At 39.0% G+C, this 24,067-nt stretch overlaps 2 long non-coding RNA genes across 4 annotated transcripts in view; one reads left to right on the top strand and one right to left on the bottom strand.

The window, feature by feature from the left end:
• The window catches only part of LOC115290479, a 79,781-nt gene that overhangs the window by 25,106 nt on the left and 30,608 nt on the right, over positions 1-24,067 (top strand). The gene's annotated exons all lie outside the window — the stretch shown is intronic.
• On the bottom strand, positions 39-21,936 carry LOC115290480. The gene is made up of 2 exons (XR_003908130.1): positions 21,742-21,936; positions 39-276 (listed from the first exon to the last, which is right to left on the bottom strand). It is a non-coding gene; the product is annotated as an uncharacterized LOC115290480 (long non-coding RNA).

Genomic DNA, 24,067 nt, shown 5'->3' with positions numbered 1-24,067 from the left:
ACTGAGCCACCAGGTGCCCCAGGAATCTGCATCTTAAGGGCATTTCAAAGGATTTTAATGCAGGAATCATTAAAAGTTACAGTATTCTCAAGGGAGAGGGGAAGTTTTCCTGGAAGTTATTGGGGGTTATCCAGCCAGCGGGAGCAAGGGACATTCTTTAGTAGTCTGTCTCTGCTTAAGGAAACTTGGGTTCTGATGTAGAAGGTAGGGAAGTGTGTAGTATTCCTCATGTGGGTTGAGGCTGAATCACTGCCAGAAGCTCCTGGTCTCATTCAGCTAAAAGCAACAAATAACAAACATACTGAAAAAATACTATTTGAGAAGAAAACAGTTCTAGTATCCAAACAGTTAGTAGAAAGTAAGGGAATTAACTTAAGAAGCTTGAGGATAGAGAATTCTTATCAAATTTCTAAAACATGCCAGGCACTTTATATACATTTCCCTTTAATCCTTGCAATGATTTATGAACAAAGAATTAGTCCTGATCTTCAAATAAACAACCCCAGACTGAGAGACCCAGTAACTCTCAATGTAACTGCACATTAGAATCACCTGGTGGGAGAGAGGGAACTTAGAAAAATTATCCATGCCTGGCCCACACCCCCAAAGATTCTGATATCATTGCCCAGACATTGATATCTTTATAGCCCTGGAAATGTTGATATGCAACTGGGGGTCAGCACCACTGACGTTAGCCTATGTTAATAGGATGAGCATGATTCCCAAATGAGCTCTTGCAATGGACCTCCTTTGACCTATTCTGGGAACAATACTTCACTGTAGTGAACTTCCAAACCCCCAAGGTAAGGAAGGTTGTTGAATGAAAATCATACTTTATTAACAATGTGCTCAGGTCATAGAAACAAAATCTTAGAGATTTTGAAAAGTTATGTTATCTGGTTAAACATTAAACATATTTATAGATACCACGGTAATAAATACATTGTAAGTGCTTTTGGGGAAAAAGACTTTGTTTTACAAAATGAGGAAAAAAGTTTTTCCCTCCATATAGAACACTAATAATATGATAATAATTCCTTAATATTAATATTAAAAGAAGTAATAACTTACAGATTTTTCAATAGTTTAAAATTAGGACTATGAAATAACATGAGCACTGATTTAGTAGTATTGTGCTTTATTTTCATAATTTTCTAGTGTCTTCTTAATGCATGTAATGCTGTTGTAATTGCATTATTTTAAGGGAAGGGTGAGTAAAGATTTCAGGATGGGGACAGGTGAGATGAAGGTGTTTTTTTTTTAAACTTATTTATATATATAGAGAGAGGACGGAGAGAGAGAGACAGAGAGAGACAGAGAGAGAGAGAGAGATTGAGCAGGAGAAAGGGAGAGAGCGCGAATCTTAAACAGGCTCCGTGCTCAGCATAGAGCCTGACCTGGGGCTCCATCGCATAACCCTAGGATCAATACCCAGGGTGAAATCAAAAGTCAGATGCTTAACTGACTGAGCTGTGGCAGGTGTCCAAAGACATTCTAAATGGGGGGACCAATATTTGCAAAGATTGGAACAAGTACAATGAGACTCGGAGATAGGACAAGAAGCTAGAAAGGTAAGCAGGGGAAGAGCATACAGTGCACATACGCCAAAGAAACAATTTTGAACTTTTTCTTCTAGATCTGTACCGTCCGATATGGTATGGCCAGTAGCCACATGTGGCTATTGAGCATTGGAAAGGTGGTGAGTCCAAATCAAAATAGGCTCTAAGCATGAAATACACTTTGAGTTTTAAACACTTAGTCTGGGGGAAAAAAAGGAAAAGACCTAGAGAATAAGTTTTATTCAGTATTGATTACATCTTGAAAAATATTATTTTTGTTATTTTGAATTAAGTAAAACATCATTAAAACTACACATGTTCCTTTTATTTTTTATTATTTTTTAACATGTTTACTTATTTTTGAGACAGAGTGTGAGTAGGGGAGTGGCAGAGAGAGAGGGAGACACAGAATCCGAAGCAGGTTCCGGGCTCTGAGCTGTCAGCACAGAGCCCATCGTGGGCTCCAACTCAAGAACCATGAGATCATGAACTGAGTGGGAGTCGGTCCCTAAACCGACTGAGTAACCCAGGTGCCCCATACTTGTTCCTCTTCAATGTGGCTACTTGAAAATTTAAAGTTACATAAGTGGCCCTCATTATATTTCTACTGGCCAGGACTCTTAGAGATCAGCATTAGCAAACTATGACCTGTAGGCCAGTGCCCAGTTTTGTAGGGTCAAAACCTATAGCTAAGAAAGGTTTTTACAATTAAATTGCTTTAGGGAGTGCCTTGGTGGTTCAGGCAGTTAAGCGCCTGACTTAGGCTCACGGTTCGTGGGTTCTAGCCCCACGTCGGGCTCTGTGCTGACAACTCAGAGCCTGAAGCCTGCTTCAGATTCTGTGTCTCCCTCTGTCTCTGCTCCTACTCCACTCACACTGTCTCTCTCTCTTTCAGAAATAAACATTAAAAACAATATTAAATGCTTTAATGTTTATTTATTTTTGAGAAAATTAAGAAAAAATTTTAAGACATTCCTTTAGAAGAAGAAAGAGGAAAAGGAGGAGGAGAGACAAAACTGCATGTGGCTTCAAAACCTCAAATCTGTGCTGTTTAGATCTCTACAAAGAAAGTCTGCCGGCCTCTGCTCTAGATTCTTACCACCCTGTGTTCTGAGGAACAGGCCGCTGGGATCACCCAGGAGCCTGTCGGAAGTGCAGAACGTCAGGCTCTAACTGGTCTTACTGAGTCAGAATCTCTGTGTCAACAAGACCTCCAGGTGTTCATGTGCTTGTTAAAGTGTCAGAGGCACAAGGGTAGATGATAGTCATTAGAAGGTATTAAAAAAGAGAGTGGTGGGTTTATTTTCCCAAATAAAACCCCCTTTTTTTTTACACCTAGAATAAGTCAGTTTATTTGAGTACTTTGTAATACTTTTGTGGAGAATATGGATAAACGTTTCATCTTCCTGAATTGACACTGTGTCTGAGATGAATTCAACTCTGTATTAAAGAAATCAAGGTCATGGGCTTTAACTGGATTTAAAGACTTTCAAAAATTTTTTTGACTATGAACCACAATAAAAATATTTGTCTATGGGGTGCCTGCGTGGCTCAGTTGGTTAAGTGCCAGGCTCTGGCTCTCTATCAAAAATAAATAAACATTTAAAAAAATCTTTAAAAAACTTTTTATTTTGACTGGATGTCAAAGTATACCTATATACCTATAAATACATAGAGAGAGTTATAGACATAGATATATTTAACTGAAATAAAAGTTATGTAAAATAGTATTTACCTTTACTAGAGACATGCTGCTATATTTTCTATTGTAGTCTATTATTTTCATTTCATTCTATTCTACAATATTCCATTATATTCCATTAAAACAAGTACATTTCTAGTCATGGCAGAGTACCTGGTACTGAACTAGCCTTCCCACTGGAAGCAACTGTAAAATGGGGTGAAACATATCCAAAGACTGATTTTAGACAGTCAATTGTTCTGGAAGAGAACTTAAGAAGTACACCTCACAATCACTCATTCTGCTAGGGAAAATTTCCTTACTATGTTGCAGAGTTGGGGTGTCAGGTGAGCATGGTCATTCCATTCGGAGGAGACAGATCAGAGTTTGGAAAAGCTGACGAGACTGGACTCCATGATTCAGGGTAGCAGAAGTGAGAGAGCGAAGGGATCCCAGTAGTCCACCCCGGGGTCACCCATGAGTCCATGGCTGAGGGCTGATCTCTTCATCATGTGCGGAGAGCAGCTGAGAGCAGGTGTGGAGGATTGGGAGCAGAATGGGCCAGGAGGAAGCAGGCCTAGGGAAGGGGGTGCAGAAAGAGCTTGGAGTTCTGGCCCTGCCAGAAAAGGGAGATCCCTACACCACCCCTGAGCCCAGAAAGACAGTACCCAGAAGAAGACCACCTCTGACCTGCTCTAACAAGCCAGTACCCCAAAAGCTCCCGAGGAGACAAAGTTTGCGGGGCCTGGTCTAAGGTAGCTTCGGTCACACTGCAGCCCAGTCCTGTCTGATCAATGTGACCAGCACAGCCTTGGTAGAAGAGTACCGCTGGAAGGGACCAAATCAGCGATTATACCTGAGGTGGGACGAGAACATCAGAGTGTTTATTCTACTGCTACTGTAGCCTTTTCATAAATGCAGCCTGTTAGTTTAGTTGCCTTCCAAATCATCCATTCATTCATTTATTGCTTTGTTATTAAATCATTTCCGAAGAGCTAATACGTGTCTGAGATGGAGCTGGCAGCAGGGATACAAAGATTTAAAAAGATAATTCCAGCTCTCACGATGCTTACAGTTAGTGGGAAAGATGATGTGAATCTAAATGGAGCTGGTCCAGTTGAGAAGTGCAGTGGTTTCCCCTGATGTGGGAGATGCATTCTAATACCCTTGGGGGTACGATGTCTGATGTCGTGGATGATACCGACCCCTCTCTCTATTTTTTCCTGCGTATACATATCTATGATACAGTACAATTTATAAATTAGGCGTAGTAAGAGGTTAGCAACAGTAACTAATAGTAAAATAAACAATTGTAACAATACACTCTAATGAAAGTTATGTGGGCTCTTCCTCTAAATATCTTGTACTGTATTCGTTCTCATGATGATGGTAATGGGAGATAACAAAATGCCAAGTGATGAAGTGAGGTAAGTCACGTAGGCCTGCGACACAGCATTCCAGCTACTCTGGTCCTCTTGACTGTATGTCAGAGGGATCACACGCTTCCAGACTGCAGGTGACCACAGGGAACTGAGAGCATGGATAAGGAGGACTCTACTGTATGTTGACATTTGTAATTTCCTTATGTTTCTAAAATTTTTTTAAATGATTATTATTTTGGGAGAGAGTGCAAGCGGGGGTGAGGCAGAGAAACAGGGAGACACAGAATTCAAAGCAGGCTCCAGGCTCCGTGGGGGCTCCAGGTCACAAATGTTGAGATCCTGATCTCAGCTGAAGTCTGACACTTAACTGACTGAGCCACCCAGGCTCCCCAGACTTATTCTTTTTTTTTTTTTAATGTTTATTTAGTTTTGAGAGAGAGACAGACCATAATTGGGGGAGAGACAGTGATAGAGGAAGACACAGAATCTGAAGCAGGCTCTAAGCTCTGAGCTGTCAGCACAGAGCCCAGTGTGGGGCTTGAACTCATGAGCCATGAGGTCATGACCTGAGCTGAAGTCGGATGCTCAACCCACTGAGCCACCCAGATGCCCCTGTAATTTCCTTATATTTCTAAAAAAAATGTTTGAGTCATAATCTTTTCTTGGTGTTAGAATAATGTTATTCTCCACCCCCCCATAATTTTAACAGTTTTACTGAATCAAATATTTATGAGATATCTGTTCTGCTACTCAAACATTTATTGCTTTATTATTTCGGTAATATCTGAGATAATTATGCAAGTTAGTTTCCAAAATATCCTTGTTAAATGTTTAATCCTGCACGAGGATATATTTAGGGATTTGAGATTTGGCTGGAGGACAAGTCTAACATTTCATCGGAACACAAAAGTGAAGGCAGTTTATGTTGTTGTTTTTTGATGTTGGAGATTTTTTTATCAAGGTTTATTTTTTTCTTTTCATAGTGACTCAGTTAGGAAGGATTCATCTTGAAAGTAACTGAGAATAAGAGCGCCTTATTGATGTGGTGGTGTTTCTGTGAAATGTGCCTGTGGACGGCGTGGTGGGAAAGCCTGAGTTCATTGTTCATTGGGAAGGTCCCACCATACACAGAGTGCACTGGGAGTTGCGGTCCACATAAAAATAACAGGCACAAGCTCTGCTCTCTCTGATCTCTTGTTATAAGGTGTATACAAAATAGACAAACATTTACACACTAAAAAGTATTGGGAAACAACTCCTTGGCAATAGCATCACGTATTCATTGTAAGTCTTTCAGACAGACTCCGTTTAATCTTAACAACAATTTGTCTTCATGTGCCTGAACTGTGTGAGTGTCTGTAAGTCAATTCTTGTAAGGAGGCTGAGCACAAAACTAAAAAAAAAAAAGAAGCTTGCTGAAAAATAATCTCACATGAAGGCCTTGTCTGTGGCCTCCTTGAATTCTTTCACATTATTAATTTTTTTCCCTCTCCTCCATGTTCTTAATTTTGGCTGGAAGGATAACTTTGAATAAAATGCTGAGAAGGAAGGTGATCCCAACTTTAAAAAATCACTGCGGTTGGTTTTTGCCTACTTCTGCCTCAGTATATGGTGAGATTGCTTGCCACACACAGTCCTGGTTATAGAAATAACACGGTGTCCTCAGGTCCTACCACTATTGGGTGAAAAATCTCAAAGGGAATATAAATCACCTAAATGAAGAATCCTGATGCTTTTCACAGCTTTCCTACTTATGAAAAGGCGCTCGATTTGTAGCATGTAAGAGAGAAGATGATTTTACTTTGTTGGAATAATTCAAACATCTGCTCCTTACTTTGAATAGATTCTGATTTATGTGCCTGTACAAACTTGATATCTATAAAACCGACTCACAATGTAATATTTTGAAATTTTATTCGCTCTTTGCTTTAGGGAGCTCTAGAACCTAGGAAGTGACTAATGATATTGCATGAGATAGATTAACTTAATTCTTTCATCATCGATTTTTGTTTGTGACTACATGGTAACAACCATAAAAATAGAGACTAAGTGTTCATTGCTTGGAGCGCTCTACTTTTCTGTTGTGCAGCAGCTATGTTCCATAATTTAAAGAATGCCTGTGTACTCCACGAGGATCATGATGATTCAGCAATTCAACTTTATGCCATGAAAGCAAAAAGAAGAAAAGTAGAATATTCAGATTCTGACTTAGTATGGTGTGGCTGGTACACTCCCCAACCAAGCAAGCTGAAGCTTTCGATTCAATAGAGCACCTTACTAAGGAATTATAGAATATTGGAAGTACGCCTTTTGAGCACAAGTAGGTACTGCGTTTTCTCAACAGTTTAGGCTTAAAAGAGAAATTCTTTCTTCTTCTTGCCCGATTTCCCTTAACCTCTTTCCACTAGGAAAAGGAAATTGTTTGTTTTCCCCCATGGTGATGACTCCAATAACCTGTGTTGGAAGTTTGCAGAATTGCATTCCCACTGTAGACCTATTTCTCATGTTATTTTTCAAATCCAATGTTCTGTAATATCCAAAAGAAACAGTGTTTGCAAGTCATTGTTATTGTCATTAATAAAAAAAAAAAAGCAACAAGGTTTTTTTTTTTAATCAAAGTGTTCGCTGTTTCTTCCATTCTGTCTCCCATTTATCACTACTTCCCCGTCCTTTGCTTTCTCATTCCAGGGGCCTCGTATGAACTATCTTTAGTTAGGGGATAATTTAAGTCTGATTTTATAAGCCGATTACTGTGGAACCAGATGACAGAAGAACCTCCCAGAAGAGCACACTTAATGCAGGAAGTGAGGTTAATGATTCAGTGGGTGAAACTCTTATTTCTGACTCATCATGCCACGTAATAAAATGCTATATTCACAATGGAGATTTAGTAAATGTTGACTGATTAGTTCACTGCTGATAAATCCTGGGTATAAGAAAAATGCCATGTAGAAATCATTGATTTCAGTTCTAAGGATTAGGAAACAGAAGCATGGACAAATCAACTGACATGTCTGATGGGATATGTGAAGGAGTTTGTCCTAGAAACATGTCTATTATTGGCTCCATTATATGTCCCAGCATGGCTTCCCTCTGCTATCTCTTTCTCATCTCTTGAACATGTACATTGTATCACTCTACATGCTTACCTTTGAAGGCCTTCATAGACATTTTTTGGAACGAGGCAGTGAAAGAGCATGAAGTACTAAACAGGTGCCAAGACATTAGATTCAGAAATGGACCTTTGCCATGTGACCAGATTGAGTGTGACACAAATCGTGGCCAAGTTTCATGTAGTTGATCAGAAACTCTGGTAATCTGCAACAACCGGTTCAGTCTGGCAGAGACGCAGAACTGATCCTGCTATTGGGCAGTGGCTTCCAAGTACCCTGCCAGCCTCGGAGACGTAGTCCATGCTTGAAAACACTCTTTCTAGGGGCGCCTGGGTGGCTCAGTCGGTTAAGCATCCAACTTTGGCTCAGGTCATGATCTCATGGTTCGTGGATTCGAGCCCTGCATTGGGCTCTGTGCTGACAGCTCAGAGCCTGGAGTCTGCTTCCAATTCTGTGTTTCCCTCTCCCTCTGACCCTCCCCTGCTCACAGTGCTCGTCTGTTTCTCAAAAATAAATTAAAAAACATTAAAAAAAAAGAAAGAAGCACTTTTTCTGAATTGCATTGCATGGTTTAGCAGCAGAGCTTAAATTTTCAAAAATTCTAGGCCATCATGAGAATGCACATATATACGTACTTAAGATGATTTTCATAGACTTTCAGCAAACTTAGAAGACCCTGAATCTATCTGAGAACTTTCCATTGTACCATGACCTATAGAATACACATTTTTGGCTTAGAGAACCAGTGCATATATCTACTTTTGTTTCTTCATTTGCCAACTTTAGGGGATTGAATGCTGGGGAACAGTAACCTAATTGTCAATCTTTAAATCTATTTTATAAAATCAGTGGAAACCTTATTTCCTCTCAAAGCAGAGAATAAGTTTGTTGAAATTTGTAACTGCCATCGTACAGATTTACTTTTTGTTTGCTAGAATTAGCGATTTCATCTCATATTGAATGCAATTCCTAAAGTTAAACTCCTCCTGTCAAAAGTCATCCTGGTATTAGAGTTCTTTCCAATTCCAGAAATAAGAATCAGAGCATTCCATGAGGGAAAAAGGACTCATTCCAGGAGTCAGCAAACTAAGGCAGGGGGACCAAATGGGTCCCACCGTCTTGTTTTTATAAATAAAATTTTATTAACACAGGGCCGCACCCATTTGTTTCTGCCTGTGGCTGCTTTTGTGCTACAGGAGCATTTGAATGGTTGTGACAGAGCTTGTAAAGGCAGCAAAGCCTAAAATACGTCTTATCTGGACCTTTATAGAGAAGTTTCCTCTCTGCTGTCCTACACCACTCTAATTAAAAACATCATAACCTCAGTGCTATTGCTGTTTGAGGCTAGATACTCTTTCTTGCGTGTGCGTGTGTGGGGGGGGCTGTCTTGTGCATTGTAGGATGGTTAGCTGCACCCCTGGCCTCTTCCATCCACCAGATGCCAGAGGACCCAGAACCCCGCTGCCCCGGTGGTGACAATCACAAAGGCCTCCAGATACTTCCAAACGTCCCGATTGAGAACCAGTATTTAGCTAGGGAAAGTCTCTCTTCTTGGCTACAGGGGAGAGGAGTGTGTACCTTCTCCATGACTTAAGGATGTCTTCCGTTGTGAAGTTCTCCACTAGAGCATTCCTTCTTTCAAAGAGGGGATCTCTTCTACTATTATATCAGTTTATCTCTCTTTTAGTTTTTCAAAGAGGTAGAATACTAGTAATCTCTGTTTTTTAATTAAAAATGCCTTAAAAAACCTGTACTTGTTAAGAAGTCAGCTCTTCCCTTATTATTATGTTAATTCTTTCCTTCTTTCATCTTTTATTTGAAGTGTGGCGGACACACAATGTTATGTTAGTTTCAGGCCTGCAACACAGTCATTGGGCAACTCTGTATGTTATATCCTCACTAGTATTATTACTATTAAGTGCAATCATCACTTCAAGCCCAAAATAAAGGAAATAATTTTGATTTTCTACTATAGGAAAAGTAGTAGTTATGTAAGTGCAAGATATTATTACTACTTCTAGTTTTATTAGTGATTTCTTCTTGGATGTAGCTTGATGCCAGTGTGTAGAACTATCTCCAGTAAGAATTTTCATGAATGAGAGATTTATAATGAGTATCAGAACATCACTTTCTGAGAATGTGAACCTGCTTCCCTTTCTAAGCACTTCAGTTAACTGATTCTACTCTTCTTTTTTTTTTTAATATTTATTTTTTTTATCAGAGGGAGAGGCATAGAAAGAGGGAGAGAGAGAATCCCAAGCAGGCTCCGCCCTGTCAGCACAGAGCCTGACATGAGTTCAGTCCCACCAACTGTGAGATCATGACCTGAGCCGAAATCAAGAGTTGGGACATTTAACCAATTGAGCCACCCAGACACCCCTGATTCTACTCTTATTTAAGTATTGCCTTAAGAATATAATTATATTGCAACTATTTTTTTTTAAAGATTTTCAGTAATCTCTATGCCAAACATACAGCTCAAACTTACAACCCTGAGATCAAGAGTTGCACGCTGTGCTCACTGAGTCAGCTAGGCACCTCTGCAAGTATTTTTCGTTTCACATCTTCATTTATGACAAAGTCTTACACACATATATGAAATCCTGAATGTTTCTTCCATCTTTTTGTTAAAACAAAAGGGTGTTAGTTTCTCCTTGAAAGAGAAACTAACTTTCTTTAAGAGTTTTCCCTTAAAAGCTGAATTTTAGTTAGGTAAACAAGGTTATAACCTTAGCCATTTAAATAATATTGTTGAACCCCATGGTCTGTGTACTTTCTGATCTAAGTAGATTTTACCTTTTAATGTTTATCCAGAGTGGATATGGGTGAATTGGTTTTGTGAAAAACTCTTGTAGAAATCAGGCAAGAAATATTTATTTCCTCCAGAGTCTGATCTAAGGTAGATGACATTTACACAGACAAAATAAAGCTATTTCATCACTTCAGAATGAACTGACGTGGTCTATCACTGCAAATATGTTTTCTAAAAAACCCACACACACAGATTATTGAGAAAATGTAATTTAGTGGTCAGAACTATATCAAATATTTAGAGGAGTGAGAAGTGAGTTAAAATCATTTACTCCCACGCTAGAATGACCTGCCGTCATCCCTTCTGACTTTTACCTGATGAGGTAAATGTGACCTAAGGTTCAGGAGGTTTTTCCATACGTGTGAGGACTGTGACATTGCCATGGATCCGAGCAAAATATTGTTTCTTTGGCACTGCTCACATTGTCATTACCATTACGCAACCTTGATTTTCTTGTAACTTAAATGATAGAACCATCAGCGTTTAGTTAAGTTACTGTAAAACAATCCAACAGACCGTTTGCCTCTGTATTAATAATTCTTTACAGGGAAGATACGTTCCTTTCTTATTTGGATATAAGAAATAACTTTTAAAGTATCAGGAAAACAACAAACATTAACAATGTTTTCTCTAACAGGAGAGCCAAAGTGATCAGAATTCCTAACGACACGCACGTTGGAAACATGTAATGTTTTCTTTACTTTGTCTTCAGTGATACAAGGTGGTCTTTTTTTTTTTTCCTTTTCTTTTGTTCAACAATCAAATTTCCAGAGCTGGAAAACTATTACCCTTTCATACTTTGGTTGATAGTCACTCTGACCTTTTTACACAAGGAGTGAAAAAAAAAATCACTCCAAACCCACAAACCAATGTTTTTATTTTGAAGAAAAACCAAGTTTTTTTTTTTTCCATGAAAGGGACAAAAAAAAAAAAAAAGAAAGAAAGAAGGAAACCATAGCAAACAAATGTTTTGTGATTCACAATTGCACGCTATTCACAGTTGTGGTGATTATTATCCAATTATATGTGGTTTCTCCTGTGTCATCTTGTCTGTGTATTTTACGGGTGTCATTTTGTTTACTTTTGCTCTGATTATTTTAGAATTAGTACAACATATAGTATGGCTGAGTGCATCAGTTCATTTCAGGCCCAATCTTGTAAATCTCCACACCCATTTTGCATAAAAGCTCCCACAGATCAGATAAATCATGTGTTGATGACTTGCATGTGGATACGGTTACTTGAAGGAAGTCCTAACGTTCCTCTTGCCCCATTTTCTTCCAGTTGTTTCATTTATATTCACTCATTCATGTCATCAAAAATCATTTAGATCCTCATAATGTGCCAAAGGTGGTACCTTCACATTTTCTCATTCATTCTTCGGTTGGTTCTGTGGTGTCAGCATATTTATTTTCATTTTACAGATTAGGAAACCAAAGTTTTAGGGAGGTGGAATTATCCAAGATTCCATAGATAGTGTGTATGGCTCTAGGACTTGTTACTTTTTGCAAACTGTTTTTGCGCGGTTGGATTTGTATGTTTATGTGAGGAGAAGAAAAGAGTTTAATGAATGGACTGTGGTGTTCTTAACTGAAGCACTGTGAGGGGAAAAGACAGGGTGAAATAATTTCTCTCTCAGAGCAACTGCATAAACTTCTTAATTCTTAGGTTGTATATTCAAGATAGTGCAATGATCATCTGGAAAGTGAAATATTTGGTCAATCAGAAAATGTTGTCCTGTGTGCCATTGCTGTGGTTTTGGCCCTTTGGAGTTCGTGTCATGGGTTTGCCTGTCTCCCCCAGTGAATTCTCCACTGGTGTCTTTCTTGTGTCCTCTATCTGTGTGGCAGAGGAAGAGATTAGCTATGTATGTATGAGTAAGTTGGATTGCATTTCTTAAAACTTTAAAACCCATTTAATTTTTTGATTGTGTAAAATATACATAACCTAAAATTTACCACTTTGTTTTTAAATGTTTTATTTATTTTTGAGACAGAGAGAGACAGAGCATGAGTAGGGAGGGGCAGAGAGAGAGGGAGACACAGAATCAGAAATAGGCTCCAGGCTCTGAGCTGTCAGCACAGAGCCTGACACGGGGCTCGAACCCATGATTGTGAGATCATGACCTGAGCTGAAATCCGAGGCTTAACCAACTAAGCCTCCCAGATATCCCTATTTTTTTTAATTTTTGTTTATTTTTGAGGTGGTGGGGAAGGGCAGAGAGAGGTAGGGACAGAGGATCTGAGGAGGGCTCTGAGCTGCCCACAGAGAGCCCTATGCAGGGCTTGAACTCACAAACCATGAGATCATGACATGAGCCAAAGTTGGACGCTGAACCAACGGAGCCACCCAGGTTCCCCCCACTTCTACTACTTTAAAGTGTGCAACTCAGTGGCATTGTTGTGCAATCTTTACCACTATTCAGTTCCAGAACCTCTTTTCATTTCAGAAACTCTGTATCCATTAAAGAGTAACCTCTGATTCTTCCCTCTCCCCAGCATCTGATAACCTGTTACTCTATCTTCTGTCTCTACAAATCTGATTGCTCCACGTACCTCATATAAGCAGAGTCACCCAATATGTATCTTTTTATGGCTTAGCATAATGTTTCCATGATTCATCCATGTGGAGTGTGTATCAGAAGTCTATTACTTTTTAAGGCTGAATAATATTTCATTGTATATAGACACCATATTTTGTTTATTCATTCATTTATTGATGAACATTTGGGTTGTTTCCACCTCTTGGTTATATAGTTCATGAATAATGCTGCCGTGAACATTAGTGTACATCTGAGTTCCTGCTTTCAATTCTTTTGAGTCGATACTCAGAAGTGGAATTGCTGGATCCTGTGGTAGTTCTATATTTAACTTTTTGAGGAGTCTCCAAACAGTTTTCCATAGCAGCTGCACCCTCTTACATTCCTGCCAACAATGGACAAGTGTTCTAATTTCTCCACATCCTCGCCAATACTTCTATTCTTTCTTTCTTTTTTTTTTAAACTAATAACTATCTGAATGAGTGTATCTTTAAATTTTTAATAAAACATTTTCTATGAATTTTAATTAAAATATGCCTGTAGATTGTTAGACTTATTTGTTTTAAATAATGCACTCTCCCAATTTGCATCTTTTCTCTCTGAGTATGTGCTAAGGGCTTGTTGCCGGGAGAATTTTCGGTGGGGCCGGAGAGAGTGTCCATGTTTTGAAGCAGTAATCCTGTCCAATAGGATTCCTAATCAAATAGAACTCTGAACCCCCTGAAAGTAATTTATGCAGTTTATACAATCTAATCTTTGTCGGAATATTAGGCATAACTCTGCACACTGTTAGCACACGTTCTGGGAATCAAGACACTAGTAGCTTTTGCAGTGTAAAATTCTGGGGTAAATGAAAGACACATACATTGTTGATTCTTACAGGTGAACCAAATCTTCCTGATAAAAACAAAGCAGATACAGAAGATCCTGAAAACAATTAGGAAAGGCCTTTATAATGATGCACACACGTAATGAGAAGAATGTCATCTATCCTCACCCAGGGACAGGCATGAGACCAGATTAAATGCTTAAGGAATTGCTACGCTCCCCCCACAACCCCCCACCCCGCCTCCCATGCAAACTGTGAACAGGGAAAAGAAAACAAAGCTTTGGTAACATGTCCAAAGAAAACCTAATGAATAATACTTCTTTCTCATTACACCTAGGTTTTAGGAAATTGTGCTAAGAAAATTGTTCTGAGGCCTAACTACATTGACATTGTTTCCATCACATTATATGTTTTGAGAAAATGGAATTTTTAGCAAAGATGCTTATGACGTTTTATCTTATCTAAATAGACCTGAAAATGCTTCTTTAAAAGCATCAAAAAGTTGGAGTGAAAATAAGTTCTTGTTTAATTTACTTGTAAGAAGATACTAAAGCCAAGACTTGGTGTTCACTTGAATTCTTAAGTGCATGGCCGCATTTTATTTTATTTTATTTTTTTATTTTTATTTTTTTAATATAACACAATTTATTTTTTTAACATATGCAATTATTTTCCGTCATTTACAATACACTAGTTACAATGACACTCCAAACAACATTTTAATAGATGTTAGGCCAAGGTGGTTTTATTTGGGGAAATTTCTAATCTTTTATGACTTGTTATGGTTCTGAAATTTCTGAAATACTGTTTTTGTCATCTTAGCAAGAAATCAACAATTGAGATGGAACTTTATTTTAAAAAGTTTTTTAATGTTTGTTTAGTTTTGAGAGAGAGAGAGAGAGAGAGACAGAGACAGAGACAGAGACAGAGACGGAGACAGAGTGTGAGTAGGGAAGGGCCAGAGAGAGAGGGAGACAGAATCCAAAGCAGACTCTAGGCTCTGAGCTGTTTGCACAGAGCCTGAAGCAAGGCTTGAACCTATGAACCATGAGATCATGACCTGAATCAAAGTCAGATGCTCAACTGATTGAGCCTCCCAGGTGCCCCTAGAAATAGAACTTTGAATTGCAAGATATATAATTTGCTTTCTCCAATAATTGAAATTTACATATTGATTTATCTGGGCACTGTTTGTATACAACAGGTAAGTCTTTACTAGGATTTTTATCATCATCCAAGCTAATGCAGAGCCTGGCACATGGTAAGAGTGAATGTGGGAGAGAGAAACTTTTTTTTTTTTAGATTTTTTTAATGTTTATTCATTTTTGAGAGACAGAGACAGAGAATGAGCAGGGGAGGGACAGAGAGGGGGAGGCACAGAATCCAAAGCAGGCTTCAGGCACTGAACTGTCAGCACAGAACGTGATGCAGGGCTCAAACTCACGAGCTGTGAGATCATGACCTGAGCTGAAGTCAGATACTTAATGGACTGAGCCACCCAGGCACCCTGAGAAACTTCTTAATTTAGGCTTGGAAATTTAAGAAGTGAAAACAGTATTTTCCATGCTGTAATGATGGGCAGAAGGCAGTATCTGAGGGGCTTCAGAAAATGGAGTGATTCCTCAGAGACTAGGCAGGAGGGAGGGCATTAATAGGAACAGATTGTGGGTCAGGATTGGAGTTGATAGCTTCAGCGTGACTTTTAACTCATGTGTTTTCTTCTGTCCCATCCCACTATCCAAGCTTCCTCTAGTCTGATGTATGTGCTCCTCCCCTTTGCTTATCTCTCATACCTGTATGTTCTCTGTCACAACACTCAGCCTACTGTCCTATGTGCAAAAGTCTGGCAGAGCAAAGATAACCTCTTGGAGTAGTGATGTCTCTCTTCCAGAGCACTCTACAACACCACTTCTCAGCTACCCCTGCTCAGTGGCTAAAGTGACTGATTTTGAGGTGGGTGGATACGGTAACTACATCTACGAACAGATTAGTCATTATGCACCTGAGATGTTGAAGACTGTGGCTAGCTGTAGGCATTTCATCAGATACACTGAAACCATTTCCTTTGGTTGGTGTGGAATACTATTAAAAAGCAGAGCACATCTCTAAAAAGATGGAAAATGGGCAAATAGAAACATAGGGAGCCACATGTGAGAATGCATATTTTTCAAATTGCAATTTAGTATTTACTTCAGTAACAGGGTTTATGGGTATGTGGAAGATTCGATTCTTGAAAAATCTTTGAAAACGTCAGGCATTTTGAGTTTCCTTTCTATTTGTATATATGTTTTTACTTGTATGTTTGTATACGTGTATGTATCTATAAACATATTTATATTTATAGTTAGTCTCCATTCCCCACTCTCCTGTCTTCTTGCTCCCAGCAGGGTCAGGACAGGGCTGAATTCCTGTGTTTAGTCTTTTATGTATGTATGTATGTATGTATATATTTACTTATTTTTTATTTTTTACATTTATTTATTTTTAAAAGACAGAGGGTAAACAGGGGAGGGGCAGAGAGAGAAAGAGACATAGAATTTGAAGCAGGCTCCAGGCTGTGAGCTAGTGGTCAGCATGAGCCTGATGTGGGGCTCGAACCCACAAACTGTGAGATCATAACCTGAGCTGAAGTCGGACGCTCACCCGACTGAGCCACCCAGGCGCCCCACATATGTTTAGTCTTTAGGAAGAGTTCTCTGCCACAGGGCTGCAGCTCCCTCTGTCCCCCCACCTCACACACAGTCTTGGGCTAGTCCTTCTTCTGGAGAAGTGTGCGTGGTGCTGATGAGGGTGGGAAAGAAGGTGCTCCGGCATTGAGAGGCTTCCTCTAGTGTGGGAAGGAAGGACTTTTCCTCGGATCAGCACTATCTCCATAGTTCCTTAGCTTGGTCTCTACATTTCTTCATATATATTTTGCTCTTGCTAAAATTTTAATTTGGAACATTTTGCTGTTCTGGACTGTATCTATCAAGGCTGCCAGACAAGATGCACTTTCCTTCCCATGTCCTTGTGCCTGTGTGAATTTCCCAGCTGACCCTCACAGTGGTGACCCAGGGGGTAGCCTGAGCAGAAGGCTGCTGGACTGGGGACAGTGGGTGTCCAATAAAAGTCTTCCCCTCAGACTATCACCTTCAAGACCAGGTTACACTACGAGGAATTTTACCCTATAATAATGAAAAGTTTTTAGAGAAACAATATCATGAAAACATCATGCTGTTTGAACACATGGTGCTTCATGTATATCCGTGTGGCCATTTTAATCAAATATAGTCAGCAATACCAGACATGTGTCATGTAGACTGTGAGAGACACAGCTAATCAGATCTGACCCATTTCTTTTTCTTTTTTTTTTTTTTTTAATTTATTAATGTTTATTTTTGATAGAGAGAGACAGAGCACGAGCTGGGGAGAGAGAGGCGGAGAAAGGGGGAACACAGAATCCGAGACAGGCTCCAGACTCTGAGCTGTCAACACAGAGCCTGAGGCGGGGCTTCAACTCACGAACTGTGAGATCATGATCTGAGCCAAAGTCGGACGCCTAACCAACTGAGCCACACAGGTGCCCCAAGGTCTGCCCATTTCTGTGGGATTTCCCATGTGATCACCCACCAGGTCCAGACCACTTTACAAGATGATTCTGGTGAAATTATTAATCACAATGGCAGATATGTTTTGTGTTCACCATATGACACACAGTGCTGAAAGATCTACATGTCTGTGTCAGGTGGTCGTCCAATACTTAAGCAGTGGGTATTATCATTATCCTCATTTTACAGATGTGGAGACTGAGGCATAGTACGGTTAAGGAGTTTGTCTGTGTTCAAGCATCTAGTAAGAAGTGGAGGTAGTCATTGAACCCTGACTCCCAAACACGCCCCCACATGATACTGTGTCTCCAGGCACATCTAGGTGGTGACCTCCTTTATCCCATCTGCCTTCATGCTGTGTTCCCCTTAACCTATGAACTGAGCTAAACGTGCTCTTGTTTATATCAAACAACCCAGAAACTCCCCTGCCCCTTAAACCCCCATGCTTACAAGTGGCAGCATTTCATCTGAAAGGAAGAAGATGAAGTGTTTGCCAAAACGAATGTGTATAAACTTGTAAAATAAGTTCATTAAGTGAATGGCTCTGTCTTTTATTCTTCTTCAATTTTCAATATTTAAAGCTTATTAGAGTTTTTACAAAAGACTTACTCATGTATTTTTTTAAATGAATAATATGTTTTTAACCCAATAAAAAGTTAACCAAGCCGCCTCACCATACTTTGTTTGGAAGGAACTAGAGTTTAAATAGTGACCTATTTTCCAGCCAAGAGTTGATGTAAACCGAGCTGTTATGTTAGCTATTTCCATGAGAATAGAATCATGTTAATTATAAATCCATTTTGGCTTACAAGTATAGTTGCCAGGGATGTCTGGGTGGCACAGTCAGTTAAGCATCCAGCTCCTGATTTTGGCTCAGGTCATAGTCTCATAGTTGACACAGTGAGATAGAGTGAGATGGAGCCCCACATCAGGCCTGTGCTGAGGAAAAACGTACAATATATAGTGAAGAGACTTTTCCTGATTGCATTCTTTGTCAGGGATTAATTGACCATAAGAACAAGGGTTTATTTCTGGGCTCTCTATTCTGTTCTACTAATCTATGTGTCTTATTTTCGTGCTAACACCATAGTCTTTCAATTACTACAGTTTTCTAGTATATCTTGAAATCGGAGATTGCGATACCTCTCACTGTGTTCTTTCTCAAGGTTGCTTTAGCTAATCAGTGTCTTTTGTGGTTCCATACACATTTTAATATTATTTGTTCTAGTTCTATGAAAAATGTTGGTGATATTTTATAGATTTTGCATGCCTTATTTTAAAAGTTGTTTTTAAATTCTTAAATGTATTTTTTTGTTTTCTTTTGTTTCACTAATTCTTTGAAATTCAGTGACATTTGCTTTATTGTCAAATTACATGGTCAGTTTTTAGAAATATTCCATATGTATTTGAGGATCATGTGTTACCAAGTTGGTGGACACAAAGATCTTTACAAGTCCATTAAAATCAAACTTAACCATGCAACTGAGTACTGATCAGGAAATGACTTTTGGTTGGGAAAGAACCACCTGAGAGGATTAGAGGTGACAGTGTGCGGGGCTTCCTTGTGACTGAGAATAGTGCCTGTTCCCACTAGCCAGACTGGAAAAACCTCATGATTCATGCAAGATGAGGCAGAGTACACGCAAAGACCTTCCATCATATTGGGGAATGATTAGCCCTAGCTTGAGCCCTACTGCAAGCCCACATAACAAATCTTAAAAGAAGCTCTGATAAGAGCAAACTGTGTCCCAGAAAAAAGACCAAAAATATTTTTGGGAAAGCAAAAATATCAAAGAAGGTATAACTCACACTATCTACCAGAAACAACAGAAAGCTCTCCAGAAAACACTCAAGTTTTTGGAAACTAAATAACATACTTACCAATATGGGTCAAAAAAGAAATCAAAAAGAAAATTAGAAGTTGCTTTGAGTGAGTGAAAATGCAAACACAGCATGTCAGAAATCATGGGGTGACATGAAAGCAGCATTTAGGGGAAAATTATAACACTAAATGCCTCTTTGAGATAAGAAGATAGCTCTTAAATCAGTGGCCTAAGCTTCCACCGTAAGAACCTAGAAAAACAAGAGCAAATTATATATTAAGTAAGAAGAGGAAAGGAAATACTAAAGATCAGAGTGGAATAAAGGATCTAGAAAACAGAAAAACAAGAGAGAAAATCAAGTAAACCCAAAGCTGGTTTTTTTGAGATTAAAAAAATTGACAAATCTCTAGCTATGCTGATCAGAGATGGCATAAATTACCAATATGAAGAATGAGAGAGGTAACATCAGTAAAGATTTCACAGATCTTAGTAGAAATATAACTTTATGCCAGTAAATTTGACAACTTAGATTAAATATACTCATTCTTCAAAAGACACAAACTAATAAAACTCAAGAAGAAATAGTTAAACTGAATAATTTTATGTCAATTTAAATAGTTGAATCTGTAGTCAAAAATCTCCCTATAAAGAAAATTACAGTCCCAAACAGCTTCATTGGTGTTTTCCACAAATATTTAACAAAGAATACCAATTCAAAACAAATTTTTCAGAAAATTGCAGAGGAGTGAATATTTTCCAATTCATTTTATGAATCCAGGCTATGCTAATTCTAAAAACCACACATGATATAAAAAGAAAACTATAGACCACAATCTCTCATGAAAATAGATGCAAAAATTCTGAACAAAATTTTAGCAGTTTTAAATCTAACAGTGTATAAAAAATATAATACATCATAACCAAGTGAGGTTTAGCTCAGGAATGCAAGGTTGGCTTCAACATTAAAAAATGAATCAAAGTAATTCCCATATTATAAACTAAAAAGAAAGAGCATATGATTGTCAAAATATTAGAAGAAAAAGCATTCAGCAAAATTCAACACCCATTCATGACAAACTCTCAACAAATTAAAAATAGGGGGTGTCTGCATGGCTTAATCAGTTGAGCATCCAAGTCTTGATTTCCACTCAAGTCATGATCCTAAGATTATGGGATTGAGCCCTGTATCGGGCTTTGCATTGAACACTGAACATGGAGTCTGCTTAGGATTCTCTCTCTCTTTCCTCCTGCCCTTACTCTCACTCTGTCTCTAAAATGAAAAAAAATTAAAAATTAAAAAAAGGAGAATTTTCTGAATCTACAAAAACCCTATAGCAAACATCATATTTAATAATGTAAGATTGAACGCTTTCCTCCTAAGATTGGGAACAAGACATAAAGATGTCTGCTTTTATGATTTCTAATAAAATTGTATTGGAAATTTAATTGGTGGTTATAAATAATAAGATTATATTATATTATAAATAATAAAGTTAAGAAAAAAATAATGAAAGGCATTTTGATTAGAAAGGAAGAAGTAATACTGTTTTTATCCACATATAATATGATTGTTTATGTAGAATATCCAATGGATCCACAAATAAGCTAGTAGAACTGAATGAGTTTAGCAAAGTTAAAAGATACCAGATTGACATGTATATATCAGTTTTATTTCTGTATAATAGCAACAAACAATTGAAACGAATAGGATACTATTTAAAAGAGTGCAATGGGGGTGCCTGGGTGGCCAGTTAGCATCTGACTCTTGATTTTGGCTTAGATCATGATCTTGTGGTTCACGAGATCAAACCCCACATCAAAGTCTGTGCTGACAACACAAAGCCTGCTTGAAATTTTCTCTTTCCCTCTCTCTCTGCCTCCCCCAAATAAATAAATCAACATTAAGAAAATCAAACAAAATTAAAACCGTGCCATGGACTGAATGTTTGTGTTTCCTCCAAAATTCACATGTTGAAATCCTAATCTTAATGGGATGATATTTGTAGGTGGGGTCTCTGGAGATAATTAGGTCATGAGGGTGGAGTCCTCATGAGTGAGATTAGTGCCCTTATAAGAAGAGGACAGAGGACTAGCTAGCTTTTTGCCTACCATGTTGAGGGGACACACCAAGAAGATGACTGTTTATAAGCCAGAAAAAGGCCACTCACCAAAACCTAAACTCTGCCACAAACCTGGAGAGTTGATACACCTTAGATAGGGCAGTGAAAGTGTGTTGTTGGCCTTGGAGCTGAAGCTGGATGTAAACTGCCTTTGGTGGTCTTTACTAATAGCAATTGAGAAGAAAATGTTTGTCAGAGTGATAGCTGCACATCAGGTACCAGAAGATAATGTTAACTTACGGAAGCAGTGAAACCATACCTGGAGTCACCACCCAATTAAGCTTATGATTACCCACCATCATTCTCCAAAAGCCTTCTCTCTTCTGCACAGGCCACATGGGTGATGGAATGAGTTTGGGATAGAAATCACCACTTCTGCATCTTTCAAGTCCTTAATGGGGTTACCAACCTCTACAAACTCGCCAGAAATGTAGTATTGCACTTGGCTTACTATTTTTCAAGGTAGAGACAGCCGCATTGGCCTCCATTTGGTCTTTTCCACCCTAATAACCCTCGCTCCACAGAACAGGGAACCAGTGTAGGGATTCTGCCTGTTGCTAAGTATATCTATTGTAATTAAACATTCTGGAACTTGTGAAAGAAACACAGGATGGGTTTAGAGGCTCACCAGGCCTACTATGAGATAAGCCTCCTTTAATTTTTCTCTATAAGCCCCTTCTATGATGGTAGGCCAGAGTGATGTCTTGAGTCTCAGAATTAGTGTCGGTTCAGAGCCAGTGTCTAGCACTCCCCATAAAACACGGTTACCTTGGGAGGCCACAGATCCCTTTAGAGAAGTCTGAGACAAAAGTTAACAGTGTAAGTTTTCAGCAGTGCACCAAAGTCCTTCAAGGGGTCTTTAAACTGGCTCAACCTGGGACTAGATTGAAAGGCCGTGACTGTCTGTTTTTATGAATCAGATTAGATTTTGTTCACCTGACCTTGGAAATTTTCTGCTTATACAGATCAAAGAAGAATTTAGTATACTTATGTATTTTACTTCTAGAGATCCCGTGATCAAATAGCCAGTGCCATAGTGATGCACAGGTCAGACCACCTTGATTGCTGCTTTTACCTTGCTGTCCCTTACAGTTACCACACCCACCTAGTGTCTGGAGGTTGAATGCTGCCCCTTAGCCCTGCCAGCCAGGGATCCAATGACTTCCTTCGCATTTAGGTTTCCCAAGTCAGTGACTTAGTCCCTGCTCAGGTCTGGCCTACAGGAAAGAGTGAGTGATCACAGAGCTTTTCAAGGATGCTGGGGTCTTCCTCACTAATTTAGTTTTCACAGTTGTGATAAGAAGTGTGCTTTCTAGGCCCTCTGGTATAGAGAGTAGGGCTTAAATGATAAATTCACTCTAATGTTCCATTCTCCCCACAAGTCTGAATCCCTTCCTGTACATTAAGCCAAGGCAGACCTGTCATTTCTAAATCACTCACTGTGGGCCATCTCTCAGTATATTTTTCAGTCAACCAATGAAACTGTTAGAACCCTTTCTCACTCCGTGAGCTGCAACATTAATTGCAGAATCTAAGCTTAATGAGTCTGTATCAATAAATTTGGCTCAGTCTCCACTGTTATCCTACACCCTCAACATCTATTCCTATGTCGGTCCTTCAGATTTCTATCTGTATATATTAGAAAACTCGAGAACTTCTTCTGGAGTATAGCATACCTCCTTAGGGGTCATACTTCTTACCTCACATCTAGGGGCCTGCAGTGACTTGAGTTTAGTTAGAAGTCTAGAAACGAAAAGGAATGGTAGGGGTGAGTTCTGAGGAGAATCAAGATGGTCTTTTATAGCACCTCCCTCAGGGGAGACCATTTCAGTTTCCTCAGGCAGTACAGGGTTAGTTAATCGCCGCATACTGGGTTAATTCCCTCAAAGAAGACTTGTCAGAATTTAGGGACTCAATGATTCTAGCCTTATCAGGGTCTATTCACCCATCCCCATTCCAACCTACAGGATCCCATCCAATACCCTCACTTAACTGTATGTACTTCATGAGGCTCCGAGTTGGACTTGCATGGCAATTCAGCCAGTCACGGGATAAGATTCTGCACTAGATTTTCAGCAATATTGACCCTGTGGCTACAGAAGCTATAGCTCTCTCTAGGGCACACATAAAGGATCTCGAGTAATTTATGCAGCACCTGAGCTGGGGATTCTAACCCCTGTATGTGCTCATCCTTTTATTTCATGACTTTCTCCAGTGACATCAGGAGCAACAAGGTAATCTCATTAAACTTGTTAGTTTTCCAAAAATGTTGAAAACTATCATATACACAATCACCCAGCTCCTTGGTTCTTATGATAGTTGATTAGAAGTATCCAGTGGAGCTATTTAGTGTGTCTCTATTACCAGATCAATCCATGGACTATCAGTGCCCTCTTTACTACTAGAAATAGAGTAACTAGCATCTCTAAATCTCATTGGACTAGAGGGTTCATTCCAGAAACCCCAGAAACAACTCAGAAAACTCATTCTTACAATTCTATTCCTGAAGAACCATTCTTGGTATCAAAGTTTATATTAGTTGGGTTCTCCAGAGAAACAGAACCTGAAAGGGGTTGTGTGTGTGTGTGGAGAGAGAGAGAGAGAGAGAGAGAGAGAGAGAGA

The sequence above is a fragment of the Suricata suricatta genome, chromosome 4, assembly GCF_006229205.1.
Source record: "Suricata suricatta isolate VVHF042 chromosome 4, meerkat_22Aug2017_6uvM2_HiC, whole genome shotgun sequence".
Classification (NCBI taxonomy): Eukaryota; Metazoa; Chordata; class Mammalia; order Carnivora; family Herpestidae; genus Suricata; species Suricata suricatta.
Note: the sequence above shows the minus strand (reverse complement) of the source record. Positions and strands in the feature narration are given on the sequence as shown.